The sequence below is a fragment of the Gallus gallus genome, chromosome 2 (genome assembly GCF_016699485.2).
Source record: "Gallus gallus isolate bGalGal1 chromosome 2, bGalGal1.mat.broiler.GRCg7b, whole genome shotgun sequence".
Lineage (NCBI taxonomy): Eukaryota > Metazoa > Chordata > Aves > Galliformes > Phasianidae > Gallus > Gallus gallus.
The window spans coordinates 29,560,743-29,578,944 of NC_052533.1; the positions used below are offsets into that span (position 1 = coordinate 29,560,743).

Sequence of the window (18,202 nt, forward strand, 5' to 3'; positions counted from 1 at the left end):
AGGTGCTTGGATTCAGTTGTAAAGGAGGTCACACAGAGTTCAGAAATGTTTGGAAAAGAGAAAAAAGAAGTCTGAGAAAGATCCCCATTTTTCTTTTTCCTCCACAGAGTGCCGATGGTTTGGTGCATTGCACAGTAGGTGTTACTGGAGCCCAGCTCTGGTATGGCTTGTCCGTGTACACTCAAGACAGGGCAGGGTTGTGATGCTGTGTCCTGGCACGAGGTCATATGTGCAAATGAGAGTTGCAGAAATGGTGCAGGAAGATCTACTGAGGAAGGCTGCTGAGATGGAGCGAAGAGAGAAACATTCTATCAGTCCAAAGTGGAATAATTAATGTAATCTTTCTGTTATTAATCTAACCATTTCATATCATCCTTCCCCTCAAAACAAGCTGCTGGATGTCACTTTCTCTTTTTTATAGGCTTCCTGTGGCCATTAGCCCTACGTCAGCATATGCAATATATCATGTATCCTTTAAAACTCTGCATTCATTTGAATGAGTTCCTGAGTTATTAGTTCCTCTACCCACCCACAGATCATTCCCCTCCCTCTGCCTCAGGTAATCAGCAATTTGGCATGATGCTCAGAGTACCTACTTACAAAATTATCTTGCTGGGAGTATAGAAGAGGTTTTGTGTACATACGGAAGAGGACTAATAACAATTGGCTGGATAAAACATTTACACATAACTTCTGGCTTTCTCTCAGGCATAGCTTTTGCAAGGGATTTATAGGTCAGATTGGCTCAGCAGTTTCAGCCTATTGCCCACCCTACCTTAACAAAGCTTGCGTCTGTTTGTACAGCTGTGCTCGTAGCTGTGGGAGTCCAAGGGATCCCACAAGCCTTCAGTTCCTCCACCTCCCCTTCATCATTTACCAGCACACAAATGTGCACAGAATGAAACTGTAGAAAACTGTCTGACTAGCAGGTTAAAGGCCCAGAATTCAACCCTTGTTTATTTTCTTTACTTGATTTCTTGCTGCTACAGTGAGTAAATGGTTTTTTTCTCCTTGCCTTTTTACCTGTTTGTCCATCATTGTCTGGCTAAGAATGAAAGAAACAACCCTTTGGGACTCCTTTAGAGGTCTTCAAGGGATATACAGTGTTTATGTGCTGTTCTGGGTCTTCGCTTTTTTGTTCTGGTTTGGAGGGTTGCTATAAAACAGAGGTGGGCACTCCCAGAAGCAAAAACATCTGCATCTCCTGAAAATTCACGCTGAGGAAGGGACTTATTTTAATTAATATGGAGGCAATTCATGATTAAGTCCCATAAATGCTTGATGCTGAGCAGTTTAGAGGCAGTTAATATACCTTTTTGAACTGGTGCCATGAATTACAAAGTCTGCCATCTGGGGAGGTATTACATTTGAAATTAAAAAAAAAAAAAAGTCAGTATGTTTCTGAAAATTAGCTAGCAAATTCCGGTCAATCTTACATTAATTAGGTTTTTTTTAAAACAGCAAAAGAAAACAGGGAAGAAAATAAAGGTTCTTAAATTATATCCATTTACCTAATAAAGTCCAGAAAGTCAGCATTTCAATAAAATAATAACTTAGCTAGTGATTTCAAAAGAAACTCTATTTGTATTTCAAGTATTATTGTCATTCCTAAAGTCTGATGCCAATTTGATAAAAGCTCTAATTCAGAAAAGTATAAACTCTACTAACAAAAAAATTAAAAACTGTCACATTTTCAAAGGATCCTATTACTCCGCTCTTGCAGACATTTCTAATTAGAGAACTGTATTCATTAACACTTGATATGTTAGCAATCTGCCAAGACTTTTTCCTTTTGTCTCTCAGGCATTTCAGCCTCCACTCTGCGGTGAGATAAGTGGAGACGCATGTCCACGGCCAGTGGCTCTGGGGGCAGAAATTCAAGCAGAGGGAGTGAGAGCAGGGGGTGGACAGGCTCCATCACAGGCAGCCTGCAGAGGCAAAGCACACTGACATTTGAATTATTTACTGGGCTGGTCCTCCCTCATGGTTGTTTTTTTTTCTTTTTTCTTTTTCGTTTCACAGTTGCATAGATGTAAAGAGGAAAATAAAGAACTTTATGAGTTGTTTCCATTGACACCTATTCTTAATTAAAAAAATCACAAAACAACCATTATTTTAAGGATGATTCACTCATTGGTAGAGGATTAAAAACAGTGTCCCTATTTCAAAAATTACATTGATTTTTTTTGGCTAGAAAAAATGTTGTGCTACAGGTTCAGAAAAACAAGGGAAAATCTGGCACATTTTAAAAAGAGAAATGGAAGATCCAAGCTGATATATATTTTGTAGGGTGTTTTAATTTCCTTCTGTTCTAGTTTGTTTTTCTCAGAATAACCTGTTCTTTACACATCAGGTAAGATGTTTGCCAATTGACATAGAGGGAAAGCAGACAGAAGATGGATAAGAAAGAAAGAGTCACTTGCAAAATGACCACATTAAAGCTTTGCATAGCCAGTCTCAGTGAAGAGCCCAAGGGAAGTATCAGAAACACTGATTCACAGAGTATTCTTCCAGACAATTAAGCATTCTAGTGTTACACTGAAACTTTCAGAAATCTTGAGGCTGACTTAAAAACCTGGAGTCAGAAAAGGCACTTTAACCACTTTTTGTGTTTTTTGGAGGTAAGAAATGTTGCAGAGAGGAGTTGTCTTTTGACTTTTGAAACCTTTTAAGATTTCTGCCCTAGTTCAATTTTTTTTTTTTTACTTTTTTTTCATTAATAAATACCTGAAATGATTTTGTCATCACACGGTGTCATCACTTCAAGCCATCAGAGAACAGTAGGAAGACTGCAGTGCAATGCTGAATCAAAGGTATTGATTAGCAAGTAGCTACACACACTTCTTTTCATGGACATATGCACAAGAAACCTTCAGGAGATCTCTTTTTCACACTCTCACCTCATAACTCAGCAGTGAGGCACCTCTATGTCCTGGGAATAAGTGCAGAGACATTGCAGAGATAAGACAAAAGGACTTCAATTTTCAAAGTTCAGGCTAACATAAGTGGAGAATAATATTCACAAAGCAGTACAGATTGTCAAATTCTGGATAATTTTAATAAAGGAGTAAAATAAACTGTATTTACCACCAAAGGTATGAATAGCTGAAAAAAAAGATAATTTTTTGAGTTAATGAAGAAAGTTGGATTGTAAACAGGCAGTACAGGAAGGAGGACTGGAAAACTCAAGCTCTTCCCCTGAGATATGTTTGGAAAAGTTCTGTGGGAGAGCTGAAGGAGTTTTTGTTTAACTTTCCATTTGTTTTGTTTGTTATATTGCAAAACAGAAAAAGATGCGGGTATAGCACAAACTTCTCTATGTTACAATGGAGCTCCAGAAGATTTACGTCCCGTATCAATCAAGACATGTGAAGATAGGCATGTAAGTGTATGAATTTATATGGAATTGCTAAAGGGAGGGAATAATGTGAAAATCTGGTATGGAGCTAGTCAGTGAACATGGAGGAAACACAGATATATCTGGGAAGAGATGAATAAATTTGACATCTCCTCTTGCCATATAGGCAAAATCATCGATGTGCTGTACATTCAAACAAGAAAAAGTATTCACAAGATGATAAAAATAGAAGTTAAATGTATTTCTGTAGAAATCTAGAAGATTAGTCTGTAATTTACTCACATCAGAGAAGTCTCATTTTTCTTTTATGGATTTTTCAGATATCACTGAATTTTACACCTGCATCAGTTAATAACAAAAACAGTAGAAACATGGGAATTAGAATGAAGTAAATATGCTGCATGATGATAAATTACCTCTTTCTTCCTCACTGAGCCTAAAAATATATAAAAATCCAAGTGTGCAAGAATTTCATTCTCCACCAGATGTGTATTTTATGCTGATTATGATAAAGATCATTCTTGTCAAGAAGTTTCCATCTTCTGGGAACATGTAATGAAATACTTCCACAAACATCATGTTTATAGCTCTCAGAGTACAAGTGAAAGTCGTAATTATATTCTGTGTGTTTTCCTCACACTCCTAAGGTGTTATACATACAGTCCTGAGCACATAGGTGATCTTCAATTATAGACTTCTAGTAGGATTAGAGATGTGCAGTCAGAGTGGATTTCAACTTCAGCTTTTGTTTTGAAGACTACAAAATTAGAGTTTGTAAGTATATAATGAACTTTGATATAACAGTGAGAAAGTTCTACAGATTTGAACAAGTTAAAGCATAGTTGTATTTTATGAATGTTCATCTAAGTCATTTTTTAAAATTTATGAATATAAGGAGGAATACAAGACACTAAATCATAACAGATTTTTGAGTATATTAATATTTAATGGTTATGCAGATATGTAAATATATTTATGTAGAATAATTCTTTCAAATATTCTCAAAAAGCAGCGCAAATTAACTATCCTGTTGTTTTCATTAGGATTGCAATCTGTAAAACAGTTCAAGGGAAATTTGTCATTCAGCTGTTTTTGTAGGTGCATGGTTGGCTCTTTTCCTTCTTATCCTCCAGATCCTTGAAAGCAGCACTGCTGTCAACCAAAGTAGTCTGTTTCCAGTCTAGCCTTCTTTAATCTTGATGAAAAGCTTAAAATCCAGTAGAGGGTCCAATGTAATGACTTTTTTTTAAGTGGAGAAACAGTTGACAAGAGTTTATTGTGATTGGCCTAATTACAGCAGTTAGCAGAGATATGTGCCAATATGCCCATTATGGTTTTCTTACTCACTGCAACATCTCATTGGAGAAAATAAGCTTTCAGCAATAATGGTGGCAAATCTGATGATTTTTTAACCATATATACCATCTGAAGCCTCTGCTTTCTTGTTTGGATCCAGCCCAGACTGGCTCTTAAGACTACAATTACTCCTGGGTTATTATTTATTTTGTGGGGAGATAGGAGTTTAGAGAGTTCTGAATGATATGGTGTGATGAACTTCTTGTTTCCATACACTTTGTTACTGCAACTCATACCAAAAGCTATTGGATATTTTGCTTAGGGATCATGCAGTAAGATGTTAGTAATCATGATTTGTACCTGTTTCTTTTTTTCTTTCTTTTTTTTTTTTTTCTTTCCCTTTCCATTAAGACATAAAGTCCTGAAATATTCGTAAAAGAATTCCTTGGGACCACAGATAGGCTTGTGCTGGAAGGGACCTGAAAGACCATCCAACTCCAGTCCCTCACCTTAGGCAGGGACACCTCACACTAGATCAGGCTGTCCACGGCTCCATCCAACCTGACCTTGCATGCTTACTAGGAAGGGGAATACACAAATTCTTAGGGCAACCTGTTCCAGTGCCTCACCATCCTCTGACTTAAAAAATTCTTCCTGAAATCTAATCTAAACCTACTCTTTTTTTATGTTAAAATTGTTACCCCTTGTCCTGTCAGTACACTGCATTAAAAAGAGTCCCTCTCCAACTTTCTTCTAGGCCCCCTCTAGGTACTGTAAGTTTGACAGGAAGTTGCTCTTGGCCTTGTTGACTTTGTTCACACAGGCCCACCTCTCAAGCCTCTCAAGTCAGGGTCCCTCTGGATGACATCCCTTCCCTCCAGCATGTCAGCCATGCCACACTGCTTGGTGATGTCAGCAAACTTGCTGAAGGTACACTCGATCCCTCCGTCCACGCTATCCAACAAAGATGTTAAATATCATTTGACCCATTACTGATCCCTGTGGAACATCACTCATCACTGGTCTCCACCTGGACACCAAGCCAAATTTAGGTATTGCGACTATTAGATTTGGTCTGAGTTGTATCAAAAGAGAGGGCTCACTCAGTGCTGTCTCTCAAGTTAATTTCACAATGAGCAAGGGTGTTCTGGAGATGTGTACAGATATCTAGAGGAAAAGTAAGGTAGCCTTGCTAATCAGAAGGAATTAAGAGGAGCACAGCAGTCAAATCTTGTTGGTTTTACACACAAAGATTCTTATTTTCTCCTACAATATTGCTTTCCAGAGCAGGAACTTTGTGCATTTCCTATCTCACTTTGAGTACTGCAGAACAAAGATCTGGAGTCACCAAACTGAGGAATGGTTCTGTATCTCCTGTGAGCTGAGAGGGGTCATACTAAGAGAAAGTTTGCACGATAAGCAGAATATTATGTCATTCTCCAGGTCCAGTAAGATAGCTGACTTTCTGAATGTTAAAGCTAGAAATTTTTAAACAAGGAACACAGTGATAGTTACCAAGCTTTTGGTCAAATGATGCAACTGCCTGTCAATCTGCAACATTTAAACTGGAGATCTAGTAGCCTTAGCTTTATTTTCTTCTTTTAATATTTCTGGAAATAAACTAGCTGTTATCATGAACGTAACAGCCATCTTTCATTTCACTTTCTTTCAGATTTATATACCCCAGAGGTAAAAGTTCAGACTGGATGTTTAAAGATCTCAGCTTATTCACTCTAATACTTAAATCCAAAGGTAACATCATGCTTTCATCTACGGTCAGAATGAGAAATTGCCATGCTATCTGGCTGCTTTATCTTTCAGAAATAGAAATGAACTGTGAGACTGAATTTCCTCATGTCTTCAAACTAAGCTTCTTTCAGTTTCTTACATCCAATTCATATTCTATTATGCCTAGTTGATTTGTAACAACAGTGTCTTTATTGTCCCCACTTGTTATTATGCTTAAGTAATCCAATAGGGAAAAGTAGCTTAGCTGTGAGAGGCTGCTCCACATTTCCTGTCTTCTAGGGGAGAAAAGGAGCTTTCTCTTAAAATTAAACATTATATCTATTACAATTTAGTCTGTGTGCAGAATTCTTTCTTATCATTCCAGCACAACATTTGCGACTGTGTAAAATACAGCACTGAACTTTTGAGCACTGGGAACTTCCAAGGAACACTTATGCACCTTTTCAAGAGACAGAATTCATGGCTGTCACCTTATTACTTAAAAACTGATTTTGTGACAGACATTCCTACTTCATATAAATATTTTCTAGCTGAAGTTCCCAAAGCTTTAGATTGGCTTACATCATGATATAAAACACAACAAGCCCATTGCCTATTGGTATACTTTCTGTATCGTTTTTCATCTTTCTCTCTCTCTCTTTTTTTTTTTTTTTTTTTCATTTTATGTAAGGCAATTCTTTGATTTTCTAAGTTACCACTAATTGGTTTCATCAGAAATCATAGGACTCAAATTATACCAGATATGATAAGTTTGGTTTATATTATATGATTTCTAATCTCTTCATAATTTTTGTAAGAAATAACTGTGAGGACATAAGCAGTTACCACATTCTTTTCTCAACAGGAGAACTGATTTATATGCACAATAAGCATCAGAAAAAGATTAGACCCAAAGGGAGAATCCTATATCACTCAAATATGTAACTGCATGTTCACTGTATATGAACAATTACATGCCCAACTGAGCTGTATAATCACCACAATTGTAGGTGCTAATTATGTAATTATAAATGCAGGCAATTGCCATAGTTATTTGCACATGAAGTAATCTCGTTTGCACTGTGTCCATGGTCTTTGCATTTTCAAATTAGAGATTTCACTGTGGGACAAAATGTTCAAGAAAATACAGCCCTACAGTCTTGTTTCCATAAAAGTACCTCTAATACTGAAAAAGCTGGGAGAGGTATATGGAAAAGAAACAAAATTATGTCTCCCAAAAATGTTTCTGGAAGATTTTCACATGGTGTCACAACATTTTTTAAGCAGCAATTGCCAAATGGTATGGCTGCGGGAATCAACATAAAAAAGCCCTTGTGGGAATATCTGTTAAAAAAAAAAAAAAAAGGATATTAAAGAGAAGTCATGTGAATGCCAGTTCCATTTTGCAACTATTAATCTGCTGCTTTAATTTACCAAATATTTCCAGACATTATATCTCTTCACTTGTACAACCTGGCTTTGGCCATCACCAAAAGTAATTGAACAGCTCCATGGAAAGAGCTGAGACCGAATCTGTTTAACTGACTGACTGTATTTTCATCATCTTTAGCTTAAGTTCTTTCTTTCTCTTACACTCCCACAAGGCAATCCTAAACTCTTACATTAAGAGGGAAGGTCATTTTTATCCTTTATAATTAGCAACCTACTACTGACTACTGGAATTTTAGAGAGAAGCCTCCATAAGACAACTATTTTCATAGTCTGGATGCGTAAGTGTCTGAAATAATGATCTAATTCACAGCATATTGCTTTAAAATGATGCACAATGCTAATCTAACTTTAAAATCAGATTATGAAGATCATATCTACACCATCAGGAAAAGGATGAGGGAGAGAGCTTCTCAAGTTGGTTTAACACAAGTGGGTAAGCCTGTAAACATGCTTGCAGTATACATCCTAAGAAGTCAAAGCAATGCTACTACTCCCAGGTTAATCAAGAGACAAATCCTCCTGAGTTATTGTGCTAATGCACAACCCTTCAGCGGAGTGGATTTCCCGAGGCAGTGCACAGCACTTGTGTGGTGGGGCTTTTCTGACTCCAAATGTTTCACTGATGTCTTGGACCTTATTAGAGGACTTTAAATAACCCCAGAGAATGAGAAATGTGTGTTAATGAAACACTTGAAAGTCACCAATCTCCAGCATGTTCAATCTGGAGGCTTCTTTTGCAAATCTAATAATGGATGACACTACCTTACTCTAATTAACGTATAAGTAGCTTAACTGGGGGGCTTAATGTATTTCTTCTTGATCCCATGCTGAAGTATCATGCTGTAAATAAAAATAGACATTTTGTTTAATGGCCTTCCTTTAACTTATCAAGTGAACTTCTGATCACTTTTACTTTCCACAATCCTATCTATTCAAAAAGCACTTTGTTGATAAGCACTACTTTAATGGTTCGATGAACTAGGTCTTACTGCAATTATATAGCATTAATCATGTACATTTCAGTATCATAAAATATATCTTAAAAACACTGCCAGTCATCTCTGTCAGCTTGCAAGGTGGTTCTTTTCTCTACAGAAAACTTGGCCAAGAATACAGTACAATCTTATCTGCGTTATCTTGTTTTCTGTTTCAAATCTGCAGTGGGAAGGATGACAGCTATGTCTACATCTACTAGCCATGGAAATGGCCTTTGTTTGTCCATTGCTTTCCAAATCAAGCTATTTTCTGTCTTCAGGCCATACCTCATTTTGTTTCTTTCTGAGCATCCAAAGGCAGTAGAAAATGATGAAAATGATTTGGCACTTGTACCCTAGAAGCTCTTCCAGCAGCCTCCATTTGTCATCTTCCAAGTCATTCTCAAGTACAAAATCAGATCTATAGGTCATGTCACCCACTCCAAGAGCTGAAACTGATGAGAAGAACTGAGAGAAGGAAATGTATGGAAATTCTTTCACAAAAGACAAACCCTGCCAGAGGCAAGCTACAAAAGTCCATCTGCTCTGATGAGCTGATATTTGGGCATGATCCCCTTTTTGTTATTTATGCGGGGCTTAGCTTCATAACGTGGAGTGAGAACAATACCCCTGTTCAACACCAGCTGTATAACTTCAGATAGCACTCAATAGCCAATTGAGCAAGACCAATCCCAATCTGTCAATGTAGTATGGTCTATCCTCTAGCAGGAAGTGTTGTTTTTGGATTAACATTGAGCAGCCATTGCCATTTTACTGTCTACTGACAGAAATTAATACTGAAGGCCTCATAGAGCAATTTATCAACAACCATTTGAATTCACACTTTTTTCATCCCTTGTATCTCCAGACCAGTGAATAGCTGCCTGCATATTTGTGTTAAAATGTTCATGGAAGGTAGAAACTGAGCAGGATCTGCTCCTGGGAGCAACTGATCTCAGCTGCACAGGGTTTGGTTAAACTCCGCAAGGACAGGTTTTGAAAGGGGCTGAAAGGCCCTGGCTCAAGCCCCCCGGCTGATCACAGGAGATGTGTAAACACAGATGCAGCAGACCCTGCAAACACAGTCTGCCAAACTGTGCAATTAACGCCACACCAGACAAAGCGCAGAGACAAAATCTTCGGACAAGGCAAGCTCTTTTCCTTCAGTCCAATCACACAATGTAAAGTAAAAAATACAGATACTTTAACTGACATGAGAAGGAAGTTGACTTTCAGTCTTTCTCTTGTTAGTTTTTTCCAAAAAAAAAAAAAAAAAAAAGGAAAAAGAAAAGGAGAAAGAAAAAAAAAGAATCACGTTCCAAAAGAGCAAATACGAACTATGATTGTTTGAAAATCTTTTCTCAATTTGGTTTTCTCTGTGGAAAATACAAGGCTCACATCAATGTTCCTTCATATCCACAGAATGTATTTGCAACATAAATGGTGTCACCATCCCCCTTAAAAGACAGTGTAATTCTGCTGGAACACAGCGTTACTTCCATATGTGAGTTATTAGTAGTGACAGGGTGTATACAAAGCGTGTGAGGGTGGTAGTGACATTTCAGTATTCATAAAGAAATAAATTAACATCAGAATGAAATTCAAGAATACTGTACTGTAGAAAAGAGGAAAAAAAAGGAAGGGATTATTGGTGTTCATGTAGAAAAAATTATTCTTTTTTGAAGGAAATATATAAATTTAGAGCCATTTTATAATGATCAAATTAATTGAATATTTGTAAATACACATATAAATTTATATTGCAATAAAATATTAAGAAAATTCCACTCTCATAAACATAATGATTCTAAAAGGATTACCTTTTCAAGCATGAATGACACGTAAAAATACCTTTGTATGCAATAGCTTTGAGAAAGATTAATCTCTAGACAGGTTTGTTCATACTGTTTTTCTCACAACCTAGCATCACTGGAGAAAAGTAGACTTTACAGCTTTGCAGAAACTTTGAAAGATCATTCTCCAGTAGCAGGCTTTATTTTCAGCAATTTATCTTTTGCTGCTTCCTGTCTTTGAATGTTACTTTTGATGCTGTTTTGTGTGAAGAATAACAGCAAACTGGCTGGAAGAACCTCAAAGGAGGTAGCAGGGGAGAGGGAAAAAGTAAAAAGGCTTTATTGATTGACAAAGAAATATAGGCTTCCTCATTCTTTCGTGCAAAAAAAGCTGATTTTTCCAGTATAAAAAAAAAATTAGGAGGTTCTTAAATTTCTGGCAGCATCAAATATAACCTTCATTATTTGATATTCTAACTACTGTATCAAAACCCCAAAAATCCAATGAGGAAAAATTCTTTCTTTTTCTTCAAAGGAACTCATTGTATACTGTGCCCTTATCGTGGAGAGAAGTGTTTGGGTTGTTTCTTTTCATTTCTCTCTCTCTCTCTCTCTCTCTCTCTCTTTTTTTTTTTTTTTTTTTTTTTCTGTAAAATATGTGGTTCTTATTGCAAACCAGAAAGACTGTGGAAGTTCAGTGTATGAGTCACAGCAAAAATCTGGCACACAAGGAGGCTTCATGACATACTGCAGGGTCAGGAAATATATAAATTCATGCAGAGCGCACTTCTGTGCACTTTTCTAGAGTTTGGTCAACCCACGAACAACTGGAATATACTTTTTTCTTAATATAGTATTTGTTCATGATTTATAACTCATTGAAAATACTGATCTGATTAGTTATATACTCTTTTTTAAGACAGGGGATGAAGCAAGATGGCAGACACTGGAGAAAAAGCTGGATAGGAACCATCAAAATGGGACAAAGGGTGAAGAATAATTATTCTCACTGAAGCACAGATAGAACTTTGAAATAGCTTTAGAGAGTCACCTAGCAATACACCTTGTGGAAGTCTATTGTTTTTTTGAGAAATATTAGGTCCTACCTTCCTTTCAGCAAAACAAATGCCTGTCCTGAAGGTTGTAAGAGAAAAATGCAAACATCAGATCACTCTTCTGTGAGGGATGTAGGAAAATAATTCTGTCAGGACACTTTAGCACAGTGAATTACAGTTGTGAATATGTATGCCATATAACCCATTGGGTATTTTCAGACAGTACGTCTCATTATATAGCATTAGATAGCAGTCTGGGTTGCACTGTTCATACACCAGAAATTTTTAAACTTTTCCTCAAGCTATTGATATTTTCATAAAGTATACAGGTAGAACCTACTAAATTCAGAGATGAAACATTGATAAAATCTCAATACCAAGATTAGTATCTAGTTAGCAGTGTGAAACTGAAAATGCAAAAGCAGTGAGCATGGCTATGGCTGTGTTGGAACTGACCATGTATGGATCTGAAGATGGCCAGAATCTCATCAGCAGGTGCATTAGGATAAAATACCAGGGACTTTCAGTAACCTTTTGAGATCACAGAATCACAGAATTGCAGGGTTTGGAAGGAATCTCAAGAGATCATCAAGTCCAAACCCCATGCTAACACAGGTACCCTACAATAGATCACACAGGTGAGTGACTGGACGGGTCTTGAATATTTCCATAGAAGGAGACTCCACACTCTCTCTGGGCGCTCAATTCCAGTGCTCTGTCACCCTTACAATAAGGAAGTTCTTCCATAAGTTAATATGAAACTTCCTATGTTCAAGTTTTAGGCCATTACTCCTTGTCCTATCTGTTCCTTCTGGGTACTCAGTCTGTAGTGAAAGCAGATTGATTATCCCCTTGAATTACCTGCTTTTCTGCATATTGCCTTTATAAATGAAGCACTTTGTAGATCTGTAGAAGATTGTCTCATTCTGAACTTCCTGATTATTATTGCAAAGGGTGTCAGGGTTTTTTTTTTTTTTCTTTTTTTTTTCAGATGATACTGGATGCATTCACTTCTCCCAGCTTGACAAAATGTACCATTCTGGTTTGATGGATAATGCTGCTAAATTGAAGATGTTATCTCTCTCATTCACATACCTATATTTTTCTTCTACCAGGTGTTGCCATGACACAGGACAGCTCCTAGGTGAACACAGATGTCTCACTGTTGCTCCAATACAGTCTAGTGTCTTAGAATAATTTCTCTTTACTAGCAGTTAAGATAAGGGTACTAGAAGCAGCTGAAACACAGTTATATGTGCTTATGTTTATCTAACTTGCTGATTGCTGCTGGGTTGGACAGTAAGTAACAGTGGCACCTTGAATTGGTACAATTAAACTAGATTTAGCTGGCAAAGTCCTAAGTCAGAGGCAGATCTAAGCTATTTCTTTTTTTTTTCCCTATTTTTTTTTCCAAAGATGAGACTCTATAATTAATAATTACTCCACATCAGAGGAGTTCATGTTAGCAGAAATACATTTGTGGATGATTCCACTGAGAAAAAAAATGGAATAAATAAAAGTAGAGTTGTATTATTTGCACTCAGAGTGTTCACAGAATGGATAGAGAAAAATAATTAATGAAAGAATTAGGTAAGCAAAGTGATTTACGGGGAAAATTATACTTCTTCCTGAGCTGAGCATGTGATGAGGATGCTGAATTAATATTGTTAGTAAAGAAAGGCCAGATAAGAAATGATCATAAAACGTGCAAGTTTTCAGGTAAGCAGGCAAACAAGAAAACAGGTCAAAATACGTTTTTAAAAAGATTGATTTTTTTCCCCACAAACTTTTCTTAATCCTTGGAAAATCAACATAATTTCACAGAGAGGGTATTAACTCTCTTTGTTTATTTTTTTCTGTTCAGTGTTGAACAAACCTCTACATTTATGAGATTGGATGAGAACACAGTAAAAGACCTTGTATGTACATCTGTTTTACTTTTAAGAAGGTGTGCTCAATAGACATGGAGATAAGAGGGTCAAATGTGTCTTGATAAGAGTCTTATCCACCACAGATCTCATCAGTTTAGCCATGAGGCAATGAGAGATAGTGTTTCAAAGATGTGTAAGACTGTGTATGTGCTGCTTTTGTCTTTGCAACAGACTATTTTGGTTAGCAGACCATTCTTTCATGTTTTGGGTATAACATCTCAGTAATGAGGCTTTTGGTCTCTCCTTTTCACAGAAATTCTACCAGTAGGAAGAGCTAGCAACAAAATTTAATAAAATATACGCAGGAAGATTCCACCTCTTCTGTCATACCACCACCATCCTCCTCTGATGTGGGCCACCAAAGTAAAATAGAAAACATTACTTTGGGAGCAGCGGTCATAGGTAGTTTCAGCTGGTATAACCTCTCTATGTTTTCTGCATTGAAAGTAAGTGTTTATTACTTGGAAACCCAGAAAAGACCTGTCCTTTAATCATTTAAATGTGGGATCTGAAATGTTATAAAATGCACCTGTTAGAGACTGTGCTGGAATTCAATTAGCTCTTATGTGATTTTTGCAGCTGAACTAATTGGCTGAAAGATTATACTGGATAAATACAAGATATAAAATGGATTATCAGGGAAGAAATCTAGAGAAATGTCATGATTTCACTTTGTAATTTTGTACATAAAATGACAATTACATTACTATTCTGCTTTAAGTAGAACACAACCAGATTTGTATTACTTGTATATTTTGAATTTTCAAAAGAACAATATTCTAGTTAATACTTGTGTTAAATGTCAAGTGCTTTTGAGTAGGAAAAAAACTGCTCTACTACAATGATTATAGTTTATAAATTGTGAACATTTATTTCCATTTATCATTTATGTTATTTGTAATGCTTGACTAGCATAACTTCACATAAATCGAATTGATGAGACCAAGCTAAGTGGTGCAGTTGACATGCTAGATGGGAGGGATTGCATTCAGAGGGACATGGACAGGCTTGAGAATTAGGCCCATGCCAACCTCATTAAGTTCAACAAGACCAACTGCAAGGTCCTGGGTTAGAACAATCCCAAGAACAGATACAGGTTGGGCAGAGAATGACTTTAGAGCAGCCCTCAGGAGAAGGATTTGGGAGTGTTTGTTGATGAAAGACTGAACATGAGCTGGCAATGTGTGCTTGCAGCGCAGAAGGCCAACTGTATCCTGGGTTGCATCAAGAGAAGCGTGACCAGTAAGCCAAGGGAGGTGATTCTGCCCCTCCACTCTGCTCTTATGAGAGCGCACCTGGAGTACTGCATCCACTTCTGGGCCCCCAATACAAGAAGGACATGGAGCTGTTGGAATGGGTCCAGAGGAGAGCCACAAAGATGATCAGGGGGCTGGAACACCTCTCCTACAGAGACAGGCTGATAGAGCTAGGGCTCTTCAGACTGGAGAAGAGAAGACTCCAGGGATGACCATTCAGTGACTTTCCAGTCCCTGAAGAGGGCCTACAGGAAAACTGGGAAGGGACTGGTAAGGGCATGGAATGACAGAATGAGGGGAAATGACTTTCAGCTGGAAGAGGGTGGATTTAGGCTAGATGTTAGGAAGAAATTCTTTACTGTGAGGGTGATGAGACACTGGAACAGGTTGCCCAGTGAGGTTATGGATGCTGCCTCCCTGAAAGCATTCAAGGCCAGGTTGGATGGGTCTTTGAGCAACCTGGTCTAGAGAGTGGTGTCCCTGCCTATAGTAGGAAGTTTGGAACTAGGTAATCTTAAAGGTCCCCCCCAAAGCAAACCATTCTATGATTCTATGATTAAGAAGCTTACTCTGACTTGTTATTAAGAAAAAAGTAACAACAGATTTTAATTAACATGCCTAACATTAATCTGTAAATGCTTTATAACAATTTAATAATAGGAGTACATTTTCCTTTATGGCAGTACAACTATCAAATATTTTATTTTTATGTGTGTCCACTAAGGATTTTGTAGATCTGTTTCACTGTATGTTTTCATTTTACATTCTCTAGATTGGTCTGGTATCAGCTAAGTGATACATTTCCTAGCTTTACATTGAACAAGTGGAACTTTGCTGTTTTACTAGTATAAATGAAAATAAAGCAAAATTATGGGTTAGTATCATGTCATGTTTTAGAATATTTAAATTTTGAAATTTTATATGTTTATTGTACTTACAAGTTACACCTACCTGTAAAATGTTTTTATATAGGAAAGGTATAAGAACAAAATGTGAACATAATACAAAATGATTTATAACTCTACATTAGTACTTGCACAATTTTCACTATCTTGTCAAATTCTGTCCAATAATCCACCTATCAAGATAGGTACTAACAAATGTTGGTCTTTTCCTCTAACCCCTCTTCAACCACATTAGCAGCTCCCATAGCTGCACATTTACATGAACTATTGCTTACCCAATCCAGAAATCTTTGGTGTTCTACTGTTTCATAAGATCTGTGTCCAGATCTTGCTCTAGAGTGGCCATTAGAATTAATCATGTTTCCAGGTGAGACTCCAAGTGTATTTTGCTGTAAATAAATACATATATGGATATATAGATTTTTACAGTGTATACACTCAATGGTAACTTAATTTTCATCTTTGTGGAGGAGCAGCTTAGCAGTGCACCATCCTGGGAAAGCTGGATGCTATTGAGATGTGCTCCAAGTGGCTCTGCCAGCTCCCGCTCACCATTCATCAGCCTTTGTGGACAAGGAGAGGAGAGAGTTGGATCATTACCCTGCCTCCTGACTGAGTTATATTTTCAATAAGCTTGTTCAAACAAACCACCAACCCATTTTAGCTGAAACCTTCGAAATAAATTCTACCTGAGGCAGAGTCCTGGCACAGAGAATTTCTGCCTAATGGGCTGAAGTCTGGCAGAGTTGTAAGTGGCTTCTGAGAGAAACATTAGGTATACTTCAAAATGGGACAGAAAAAAAGCTTAAGCCTAGAGGAATACAAGAAAATTATCAAGTAGGCAGTTCCATTGCTGTGAATATTCAGTATTGACTGAGATGACAGGTCTTCTCATTCTTCTCTTGTGTTTCTGTTCTGAGATTTTTTTTTTTTTTAAAGCAACATAAAATCAGCCTGAAAAAGTTACCTTAGCAATTCTTAGAACCATTTCTTTCACTTGGATTTTTTGTTACACTTTCTTTCTGTATTTATTTATGTGAAAGATGCAACAGATTTTGACAGACAAATGACTATAAACTGTGGTTTAGTGGAATGAATGCATCCTTTATGAAGTTTTCTAGTCCTTGAGCAAGAGAAAGCTAACATCTCTGCTGTGTACTTTAGCTGCTTCTGGTCAGTACTTGGAAAGCTGCCACTCCCCACTGGTTGTTGCTGTGGTTGGGAGCCTAAGTGAGAGAAAAGCTATCAGGCAGCTGGATACAACATTAATTAATTTATCTTGAATGCCTCTTACTCTTTGAAAAACTGAGCCTACATTACTGTCTACATGTTTCATAGCATTTATAATATTAAGATTTTTTTTAATACATTAAATGTTTATACTTTTAGAACAAATTGATGATCTTTTTCTAGTAGACAATTTATTTAATCCATGGTTTAATCCATGGTGTACTATGCAGTATGTGATCGAAATATCTTGTCTGTCTCAGAGAAGTACCACAACACACAGGCCACTGAGTTTCCTAATTTCAGAACAAAAATAGCAAGATTTTCTGACCCCGTAAAGAATAAACAAGGGGCCCTTGCTGAGCTTGATGTAAATATCTTCCTGGGTTCTATGTTAATTTTTACTTAAAAATAGAATTAAAAAAATAAAATAAAACAACACAGATTTAAATAAGATCAGACAAGAAGCAGTGGAGACACTTTGATCTATTTTACTACAATGGAAAAGGCTGTAGTACAAGAATTCATAACAGAAGGATGTCCAGGATGTTCAGGTTCAAAACAAAATGAAAGTCATTTTATCACTGCAAGGTAGCCATGCCACTTTGAAAGTCTACAGTAGAATAACTACCTAGGACTTATACTGATAATAACTAAAAAATGCAAGTCTTGGATTTTTCATATGAAAATGCTGTCAAATCAGTTTCAGCATGCAAATCAATCTCCCCTCCATGATCAATAAATACATAAAAGATCTCTTTCTCCTCACTTCCTCTTCTTTCTTGATGATTGTTGTTAAGTTGTACTAAGGAAACAGAAGAAACTGAGCAAAGAAGCAAAAGCAGCCTCTTCTCTTAGTTTACTCCAGGTGAAAACACATACTGTCATACTTCAGGATCTAAGTTTCCAGGCAACTGAAACTTCACTAAAGTGAGACAAAGGACTGAACTACTTTTGAGTAGATTGGTAGCAGCAATAGGAAGCGATCAACGAAAGCACAAGTCACAGATGCAAGACTAATCAGAAGTCAAGGTACAAAACAGCCTTATGCTGGACTCTAAGCTGCTCCTGATTAAGGGATATGTGCATGTCTGCAAGGTGCAGAAAGCCAGAAGTGGGCAAGGGAAACATCTAAGAACATTTCATTGGGATGAAGTCAAGAAAAATAACATCATTTGAGCACAGCATTTGTTGTCCAGTCAGAAGTAGATTTTCAGGCAAGGAAAC

At 37.0% G+C, this 18,202-nt stretch overlaps 1 long non-coding RNA gene across 1 annotated transcript; it reads left to right on the plus strand.

Moving 5' to 3' along the window:
- Positions 1-3,275: 3,275 nt before the first annotated feature.
- On the plus strand, positions 3,276-17,650 carry LOC121109933. Its single transcript, XR_005857716.2, has 4 exons — positions 3,276-3,382; positions 6,327-6,406; positions 12,648-12,800; positions 13,841-17,650. It is a non-coding gene; the product is annotated as an uncharacterized LOC121109933 (long non-coding RNA).
- Positions 17,651-18,202: the final 552 nt, after the last annotated feature.